The following is a 9174-nucleotide window of genomic DNA, read 5'->3' as shown; positions in this document are numbered from 1 at the left end:
CTCAATACAATGTTCTCCTCCTCTCTTGTGGAGAACCCTTTGATGTAATCTTCTTTTTGCGGTGTGTTTGTTGAGACCGATGAATTGTGGGTTTATGATCAAGTCTATCTATGAACAATATTTGAATCTTCTCTGAATTCTTTTATATATGATTGGTTATCTTTGCAAGTTTTTTTGAATTATCAGTTTGGTTTGGCCTACTAGATTGATCTTTCTTGCAATGGGAGAAGTGCTTAGCTTTGGGTTCAATCTTGTGGTGTCCTTTCCCGGTGACAGTAAGGGCAGCAAGGCACGTATTGTATTGTTGTCATCGAGAATAACAAGATGGCGTTTTCTTCATATTGCATGAGTCTATCCCTCTACATCATGTCATCTTGCTTAAGGCGTTACTCTGTTTTTAACTTAATACTTTAGATGCATGCTGGATAGCGGTTGATGAGTGGAGTAATAGTAGTAGATGCAGACAGGAGTCGGTCTATTTGTCTCGGACATGATGCATATATACATGATCATACCTAGATATTCTCATAACTATGCTTAATTCTGTCAATTGCTCAATAGTAATTTGTTCAGCCACGGTAGAATACTTATGCTCTTGAGAGAAGCCACAAGTGAAACCTATGGCCCCCGGGTCTATCTCTATCATATTAATCTCCTACTACTTAGTTATTTCCTTTGCTATTTACTTTGCCTTTATTTTACTTTGCATCTTTATCATAAAAATACCAAAAATATTATCTTATCATATCTATCAGATCTCACTCTCGTAAGTGACCTTATAGGGATTGACAACCCCTATTTGCGTTGGTTGCAAGGATTTATTTGTTTTGTGCAGGTACGAGGGACTTGCGCGTAGCCTCCTACTGGATTGATACCTTGGTTCTCAAAAACTGAGGAAAATACTTACGCTACTTTGCTGCATCACCCCTTCCTCTTCGGTGAAAACCAACGCAGTGCTCAAGAGGTAGCAGCTATACGTGTGTTGAACGTGGAGGCGCCGTTGTTCGGCGCTTAGATCGGAATCAACCGCGATCTGAATCGCTGCGACTAAGACTCCTTCATCCGCGTTCTTATAACGCTTCCGCATCGCGATCTTCAAGGGTATGAAGATACACTCCCCTCTCTCTCGTTGCTAGTCTCTCCATAGATTGATCTTGGTGATGTGTAGAAATTTTTTAATTTCTGTAACAATCCCCAACAGCAATGGCACTCAAAGTCACTACTGTCGCGCATCTTGTCGCAATGTGGTGCCATTTCCAGCAACCATCCCAACACAGCCGCAATGGCGGCCATCAACCCCTCCATTTGCATTTGTTTGTGGAGCCGCATGACGCTGATTAGAAAATCTATGGCTTGGAGCATGAATTTGTGGCAGCCTATTGCAGGGGGTGGGAGGAAAGCCCTCGCTTCAATCGGTGGCGCTAAAGCAAAGGGCCGGATAGTGCAAATATCACTATGAGGAAGAAAACTTGTGATGGACCCTTTCCTCGAGAAGATAAGAATATAAGAAGGAGGGCTAAACGTACTGGGTAGGCCCACAGGACGTGAGGCGCACGATTAAGGTGCTCGTCGATGTGCTGTTTTCAGTTGGGCAATTCTAATACTTCCACTTTGGATTTGGCACGCACTATGCGATGGTCAGCTGGCGTGCAGATTCGATCCACCGCCTCCACAGTTGTTTGGATCATGTGCTTGATAGTCGGTCGGTTCGGTCGCTTCAGCCCTCTAGCCGCGACCCACCATTTTTCACTCCCCGTTCGTCCAAGCATTTTTTTGACCGTTGTGACATGCCTCTAGACTAATGTTGCGGCTTACTAAACCTTATCATATGTCGGGTCAGGTCAAGTTTTGGGTTGGGCTTGAACAAGCCCGGATCCGATACAGCAAGACCGAGCCCGACCTGGAGCCTGAAAATGTCCCTTTTCTCGAGCCTGAGTCCAACAGGAAACCAAGTTCGTAAAGTAGTCCGGCCCATATGCTCTTTCTCCTGAAGGCACACGTGTAAGCCCAACTTGAAATGTAGAAAAGCTAAAGCCCAAGCCCAGATCGAATGTAGTGTCCGTCCATGTCCTGGATGCGCGTCGAGGTGGCTCTCCGTCCATGAGTCCCAGGGTCGTGCTCGTGTGGTCCGCCAGGAGGTGGTGTGCCCTACCGCTGCTTGCGGTGCCGGCGGCTCCTGCCCGTGCTGGATTTCGTACATGAGCTGGTGATGTTTTCCCCCGGCCATGCGAGAGGTGGAATATGGACCGCATGGCCACGACATGCAGGGTGTCGGTGTTCTGTGACTCTATGATTATAGCGGGGAGGTGATGTAGCGGCGACGGTGTGATCCAGCACAAAAAATATGGCCTCAATTCTTCGTAGGGGGGAGGGAGGTGGGTGACGTTACAGATGAAAATCCTACCCGTCTTCGGTTTGTGCTGGTGGCGACGACGCCTGTGGGTGTTATCTCCCTTTTTGGAGGCGTCGCTTCGGTTTGTCGGCATCTCCCTTTTTTGTTTGGGTTGCTATCTCCGAGCGAAAGCCTAGGTCTCAGATCGGCGATGGCGGCATCTTGGCGTCGTTCCTCTACTGGGAGCATTGTGTGTTTGGAGACATGGCCTGGAGGTTTTGTGTTGTGGTTCTTTGACGCCGGTGAGTCCAAGACGGTGGCTTTCTCGGGACCAACTGAGTCCCGCCATCCACTCGCCACCTTCTTTCGGCAATCAAGTGTTGTTAGCACATCGGCAAGGGAAGTCCAGTTGAAGTTGTTGCTCTTTAAGGTGATCGGTGTTGGTCAAGACGTGACTTTGTTGCTCTGGTCAGGTAGGTTCTTTTGCATTGATTTTGTAATGTGTGTGGAGGCTTTTTGTTTGGATTAGCTTTGGTGTGGTGTTTATCCTATACTCCCTCCTTTTTTTTAGTCTGCATATAAGATTTGGTCAAAGTCAAACTTTGTAAAGTTTGACCAACTTAGTAGGAAAAAGTATTAACATCTACAATACTAAAACTACATGGTATGAAAAATAACTTCATGATGCATCTATTGATTTCATATTGCGAATCTCAATATTTTTTCTCATAAACTTAGTCAAAGTTAATAAAGTTTGACTTTGATCAAATCTTATATGCAGACTAAAAAGAAATGGAGGGAGTACTTGTTTTTTAGATAGTCTCTTGTAATTATCTCATGCCTTCTATAAAATATGATACGCTTTGACGTATTATTAAAAAACATTTGCCATCAACAAACGCCAGAGGAAAGTGAAAGAGACAAGCAAGCACTCGCCTAGGATCAGAACGAATTGCAGCCAACACGCGTTCACTCCCATCCAGCTCATCCAGGAATGAAAAGAAAAATGACACACACTACCATTGACGAAAGGTACACCGACGGCTCCCCTCGATCTCTCGTATTTTCTGTCGCATACTTTAGAGTATGCTGCTTAGTGTGGCATGCCCACGGTATTTTTTTAGTAAAAGGCGAAATAATAGTTCTCTTTGTGCTCACCATGCAACTGCGTTCTATCGTATACCAATGCTAGATGACCCGTTACGCCAATGACGCAAAGGCCAAGAGCAAGCCGAGTATTGAAAGAGCACACATAAAAATATTTAGAGACAGATGAGTTGGTCGGAAGATCTTATTGAAACATATGGAAATAAAAAACTGCTGCTGGCAGTGTGATGATTTTCTCTAACCAGTGTAAACATACATAAATAGTCGTCTGAAAATATTAGTAGAAGGGCAGTTGATTACATATATAGAACAAGTGATCACAAACTTCTTTTGACCACAGAGACAGTAATGAGGTCTAAAGTGTACATGTAGTATCATACACGAATGGAAATCTAAAGGCTATACATATCTTGCTCAGAGCAACGCCAAAAGGGGAAAGATACTGGATCGATTGATACAAAATAAAAGGTGGCTGTTGTTGGTTAGGACATATAGACTGAAGGTCACCAGAAACTATCTTATGTAGTCTTCACGCGCTGCTCTGACTTCCAATATAGCGTAACCTCTGCATCAATTCTTCAATGCTTGGATTAGCTACTACTCCCTCCATTCCAAAATAGATGAACCAATTTTGTACTAACTCTAGTACAAAGTTGGTTCATCTATTTTGGAACGGAGGGAGTACTTTAGTTCTTTTGATAAGATGGTTTTTACACCAGTAGCAGCACCCCTAAGATTAGCAAGTTTCCAGCGAAAGGACCACATGAGTATCACATATATCTGTATCCTATATGAAGAGAAACAGAAACCCAACAAGATGATATAAAGAAACAGAGGTATCAAAACTGTAATTGCTATAAGAACAGAAGCTTGATGCATAGGATTTCGTATTGCTATAACAATAGAAGCTTGATTACAGTGTGATAAAAATAACAAGCGCATAAAGATTGGACACAGCAAATAGAACACAACATAAATAAGCAGTAGATGTATCGAATCTTAATACGTAGCTAATTTAACTATATGGCTAATTAGTTTGCATGTACGAAGCAAGTTACTTTTGATGCAACAGGAAGAGTTGCCTGTACATGCAACAGGAAAATAAATAAAACGTATATTAGATTTTGAAGTAAAATGATGTTTTATTGGGCCTATGATCCATTTGAATATAGTTGTGGCAGAAAAGTAGTTTGATCAAATGGCATAACATGCATCGTGTGAAGAAGAAAGCAATTTTGAGAGCCACAGAGAAGGATGCTTTGGTTGTCAAATAAGACAAGGTAAAGGAAGAACAAGAGGCGGCACGCCATATCGTACGTTGAACTGGTTGGATGTAACAGACTATGAGTCTTTACCTCTTGCCTTTAGCCTGTTCAACAAGAATGTTCTTTGGCTCTTCAGTAGCTGCAGCTTCAGTTTCCTAACCAACCTGTTTAGTTTGCTGCTATTAAATATCATTGTACAGGAAGCATGGTTTGTGCAAAAGAGGAAAGGTATTTGCATATAAAACATAGGCATAGACACTTGACACAGCTTAGGTACTCTCTCACTGGTAGGCACTAAAGATAGAACGCGCTCGTTTATAATTTTCAGCTACTTGGTTCGTTGGTGTTAGAATTGCTCTTTCTTTTAGATAATCAACGTCAGAATACCTAGTAGGAACATCTTTGTATACAACCTGAACAATGGCATCAATTTTGTCACCATCAGTATGTATTAAAAGCTCATCAGGGATGGTTATCCATGATGGGTCCGACTCCCCCTCATGGGCAACAGCAGGCGACAAGAAATTAATGAACAACAAGAAGATTCAGACAAACAAGCAGAAGCATTAAAGCAGTGCACAGGAGCATTAAAGCATATATTATCTTAACACTGTGGAAATTGTGCATAAGGCCTGAAGACTGAATCAATTCAGCATTATTGGTCAACCCTACTGTTGGTATATTTTAAATTTTTCTGATACATCTGGTCTCAGCAGCTACTAAAAGAACTGGTTCAAATAACTCCATATGAGCATTCTAGATTATCAAACCTTTTGAAATTTCTTTCTTGTCACATCTTTAATGACCAAGATAGAAGAGAAATAGACTGCACACAAAACATAGCAACAACCAACATTTAGTCTGGATCAGACAAACTATATTGGATGTTATGCGAGTTAAGACTGATGAATAGAGATATGCTGAGAAAATGTTTAACCAAACCACAGACATGAAGACCATTTTTCTGAATCAAAAAGGGCAGCTACAATTGTGTGTGTTAAACAGAACGATAATAGCTCAAATAGGCTGAGAAATAACATAAAAACTCTTAAATCAGGACCATGGCGGATTCATCAAGAACCAAGATAAATTAGCCATCATGAATTGATGATACTTGGGTAGCTCGTCCAAATGAAACTAAATTTCAACCACAGTTACTCAGTTTCAAAGAAAACACTACATATTCAGTTCCAAGTGGACTCGGCACGCATTGACTGAAAAATAGCTCATGTGCCAAGATAGTAAACTGATAACACATTTATGGTGTTCGTGATAAACTGAATTTATTAACAAATCTAAATAGAGGCCAGGTGTACCAAACCCCATGCCCATGCAAACCTAGCCATCTTCAAGGTCTGTGCGAGAAGACAAGAAGGAAATCAAAGCACTTTTAAACTAACCGAGCAATCCTTAAAACCAATACACTGTCTAGAAATCATAGGAACCTGCACTCAGAGCAGAAGCAACCATACCAGAGAAAAACCTGCAAAATCTTCTTATCCAGCCAACGAATATACAGACGTAGACAACACACAGCCTACCTTGGACCAAACCAAATCGAGCAACAAACTAACAAGGGAGCGGCCACACCCATCGACATGTAGGGCCAAACGCAGCAACAGGAATTAAGATAAACTGCATTCTACGTACAGCAGCAAAAATAAATCTGATTCACCTTAACAAATCTAATGATTATACACACAGTACTTTTGCTTCTTTTAACTTCACCATAGGCTGATTGTCAGTTTGTACTTCTGTGATATAAAGTATGAACATATTTTCAGCAAACTATACTATTTTATCCAAGCACCGAGAAGTAAGATATTACTTTATCAAAGCATAAATTATCATCTACAATTATATAGCTTAAAAGCCATGAAGATATACCAGTTTGTGTACATTTAACAAGATGTTAGATACTAATTCCCCTCCAATCTGTGTGAATCCTTAGGATAAAAAAATTCCTATGACAATACTTACAGATCCCAGTATACAACACCAACAAGTGTATCCATGTTTCCAGAAAAAAAATATTACCAAATCTTTTGGTTGCAATGAATCTAAGAAAGCAAAATTTGAACAATAGCACCGAAAACACCAAAGGCCCGGCTCGACTACATTTGAACAATAGCATTGTTGCCTTGTCAACTATCTGCACACTTGTAAAATTATATCAATTTTTAAAATCTGTTTTCAAAGTACTTCTCGTCTATGAGAAAAAGATTCCATTGCAAGTACCTATATGCACACAACATTCATGCAAATAAAGAATACATATTAGAGCCTTGATCACCACATTCGCTTCAAAGCTAGCTAAAAAATTCATACAGAGAATATAGATATGCAGTTGAGCCTGCAACCTAAACATTGGGTTCATAGAAAAGTAGTAATTAAGGGTAACAATAAAAAGCAAAAGCATATCAGAGATGCATCAAGTACTGATGCATGTAATATATATGGTCCAGGGATATAAAAAGTAGCTAATTCCACATTCATTGACCCATAGTGTGCTTAACCGAAAATAGTACAATGTATGTTAATCAACTAAATGGCAACTATAGAAAGGGAAATAGTACAATGTATGTTAATCGACTAAATGGCAAATGTAGAAAGGGAAATGGGGATAAGATGCAACCTTCATGTCTTCATTAGTTCATTAGTATCAGTCTCATCACGAGAAGCAAGCCATCTGGATAAAATCCAATCCCCCTCACAAAAATTTCAATTCACCTTCCATCTTATGTATAAATAGCCAATAGCAATGGCTCCAATCAGCAATAACAGTTAAAAAGTAAGCTACATGGCCTGCAAGGGAATGATTTTGCTTCAGTCGTTGTAAAAAAACAAGCTTTTGCTTAACTTAGCTAGATAAAATGCAGAATTTAGATTACGGGCAAAACTTCACACATCCGCTACTCCCAACCAGTTGTAATCCATCCAAGCAAAAGAAACCACATCATGGGGAAAAAAAGAATTTTTGCCTACCTTGGTGTTGTAAGCAAGAAGATGTGCCGGCCGGTGGCTAAGCGAGCTCCATGGAAGGGTTGGGGGAGACAAGACCGGTGGGAGTCAACAGCCAACACCATGGCCGGTCCAAACAGAGCCACCTCGCTCGTCGGCAACCGCTCCTCCCCTCCTTCTCTGGCCGACGAGGCCCTAGAGGACGCACATCCGCCACCCCTCATTAGGGGTATCTTTTTAGAATTTTTGCAGCTAAGCACATGGATGAACAAAGAGATAAGAAGAGTCATTAGTCACTGACTTTTTTTAACTTGCAGTGCAATAAGAAGGAAACTTGGTGATGTTGTCCCCAAAGAGGTCCAGGATAACCTGATTACCAAACAATACACTAAGTGATTAGGCAGAAAATCGCACATCCTTTTTGATGAATTTTAGATGCGCCAAATGCTTAAATCGGTATTTGAATCAAACAACATCTACAAATTTGGGACTGTTTATTATTTGTTGATTGTTCTCAAGTCCAATTCATTATAGATCTATTTGTAGGATTAGCATTCCTCTTCCAATCAATAAGGCTCAGCAATTTCCCGTCATTTCCTTGACAACGAGCACTGCTCGACAGAGTTAATTTTCTTATGGCAAAAATCTTTCAGTCACAAATGGTCGAAAATTATCTATATGTACTTTGTAGATACCCAACGAAATTATCTATATGTACCCAACAATAGAAAAACTGAGAAGTAAGCTTGCAAATACATATCATTACCAAAAATACTTGTCTAGATAAATTCCAAAGTGCTGGCTACATAGATTCAAAAGTCCAATATGCTTGAAGAAGTTTAAATACTCATTAGAATTAAGTGAACAAAAACAATAGAGTATATCTAGAAGAGCAATACCCAGGCTGTAAGACATGCGTACACAATTTTCGCAAAGCCTAATCATTTGGAGAAATCCAGACCATAGGAGGCCTAATGCTCCCCTCGCCGAGTGAGAAGCGCATAATACAAACATGGAAACAGCCAGTCAATGATTTAGCAACTTATTGGCTTTGAGACTCTAGATTCATAACAAATAGATATGCAGTTCTACAAAAGCATATTCTGCCATCGCTCGGCTGACTGGGTGGCGCATCCGTTCGGGGTAGCAGGCAAGCCAATCTGAAATCATGGCGCACGGTGGCACCGGATCCTAATAGAACTTTCCTAATACGAGGGTGGGAAGAGGATGAACCGGAGAGGGAACGAAAGGGACTGAAGGAAGACCTGTGACGGCGACGATGCCGTCCTTCCCTGCCTCGTACCCTCTCAGATCGGGGCCCGAAGCAGCCGCTCCAGCCTCCGTGGTCTCGCGCCCGAGCGACGCCTCTTCGCAGCTCGACGCCGCCACCACCGCTCCTCTCGCCTCTTCATAGGTCGCCGCCGCCGCCGTTGCTCTTCTCGTGCTGCCGCCGCCGCATCCGCCGCTCCCACGCCTCGATCCAACCGACCCCGCATCGGCCGCTCCCAC

The 9174-nt window shown here is 41.7% G+C and overlaps 1 long non-coding RNA gene and 1 pseudogene across 3 annotated transcripts; both read right to left on the bottom strand.

The window, feature by feature from the left end:
• Positions 1–3392: 3392 nt before the first annotated feature.
• LOC123063796 (uncharacterized) lies at positions 3393–3499 on the bottom strand (annotated as a pseudogene).
• A 197-nt stretch (positions 3500–3696) lies between these two features.
• LOC123062867 (uncharacterized) lies at positions 3697–9168 on the bottom strand. 3 transcript variants are annotated; one of them, XR_006429927.1, is made up of 3 exons: positions 8931–9168; positions 7690–8034; positions 3697–7509 (listed from the first exon to the last, which is right to left on the bottom strand). It is a non-coding gene; the product is annotated as an uncharacterized lncRNA (long non-coding RNA). The 3 variants fall into 3 exon arrangements; XR_006429925.1 differs by having other exon boundaries at positions 7690–7917; XR_006429924.1 differs by having other exon boundaries at positions 7690–9168.
• Between the last annotated feature and the right edge of the window lie 6 nt (positions 9169–9174).

This window comes from Triticum aestivum, chromosome 3A (assembly GCF_018294505.1).
Source record: "Triticum aestivum cultivar Chinese Spring chromosome 3A, IWGSC CS RefSeq v2.1, whole genome shotgun sequence".
Classification (NCBI taxonomy): Eukaryota; Viridiplantae; Streptophyta; class Magnoliopsida; order Poales; family Poaceae; genus Triticum; species Triticum aestivum.
Note: the sequence above shows the minus strand (reverse complement) of the source record. Positions and strands in the feature narration are given on the sequence as shown.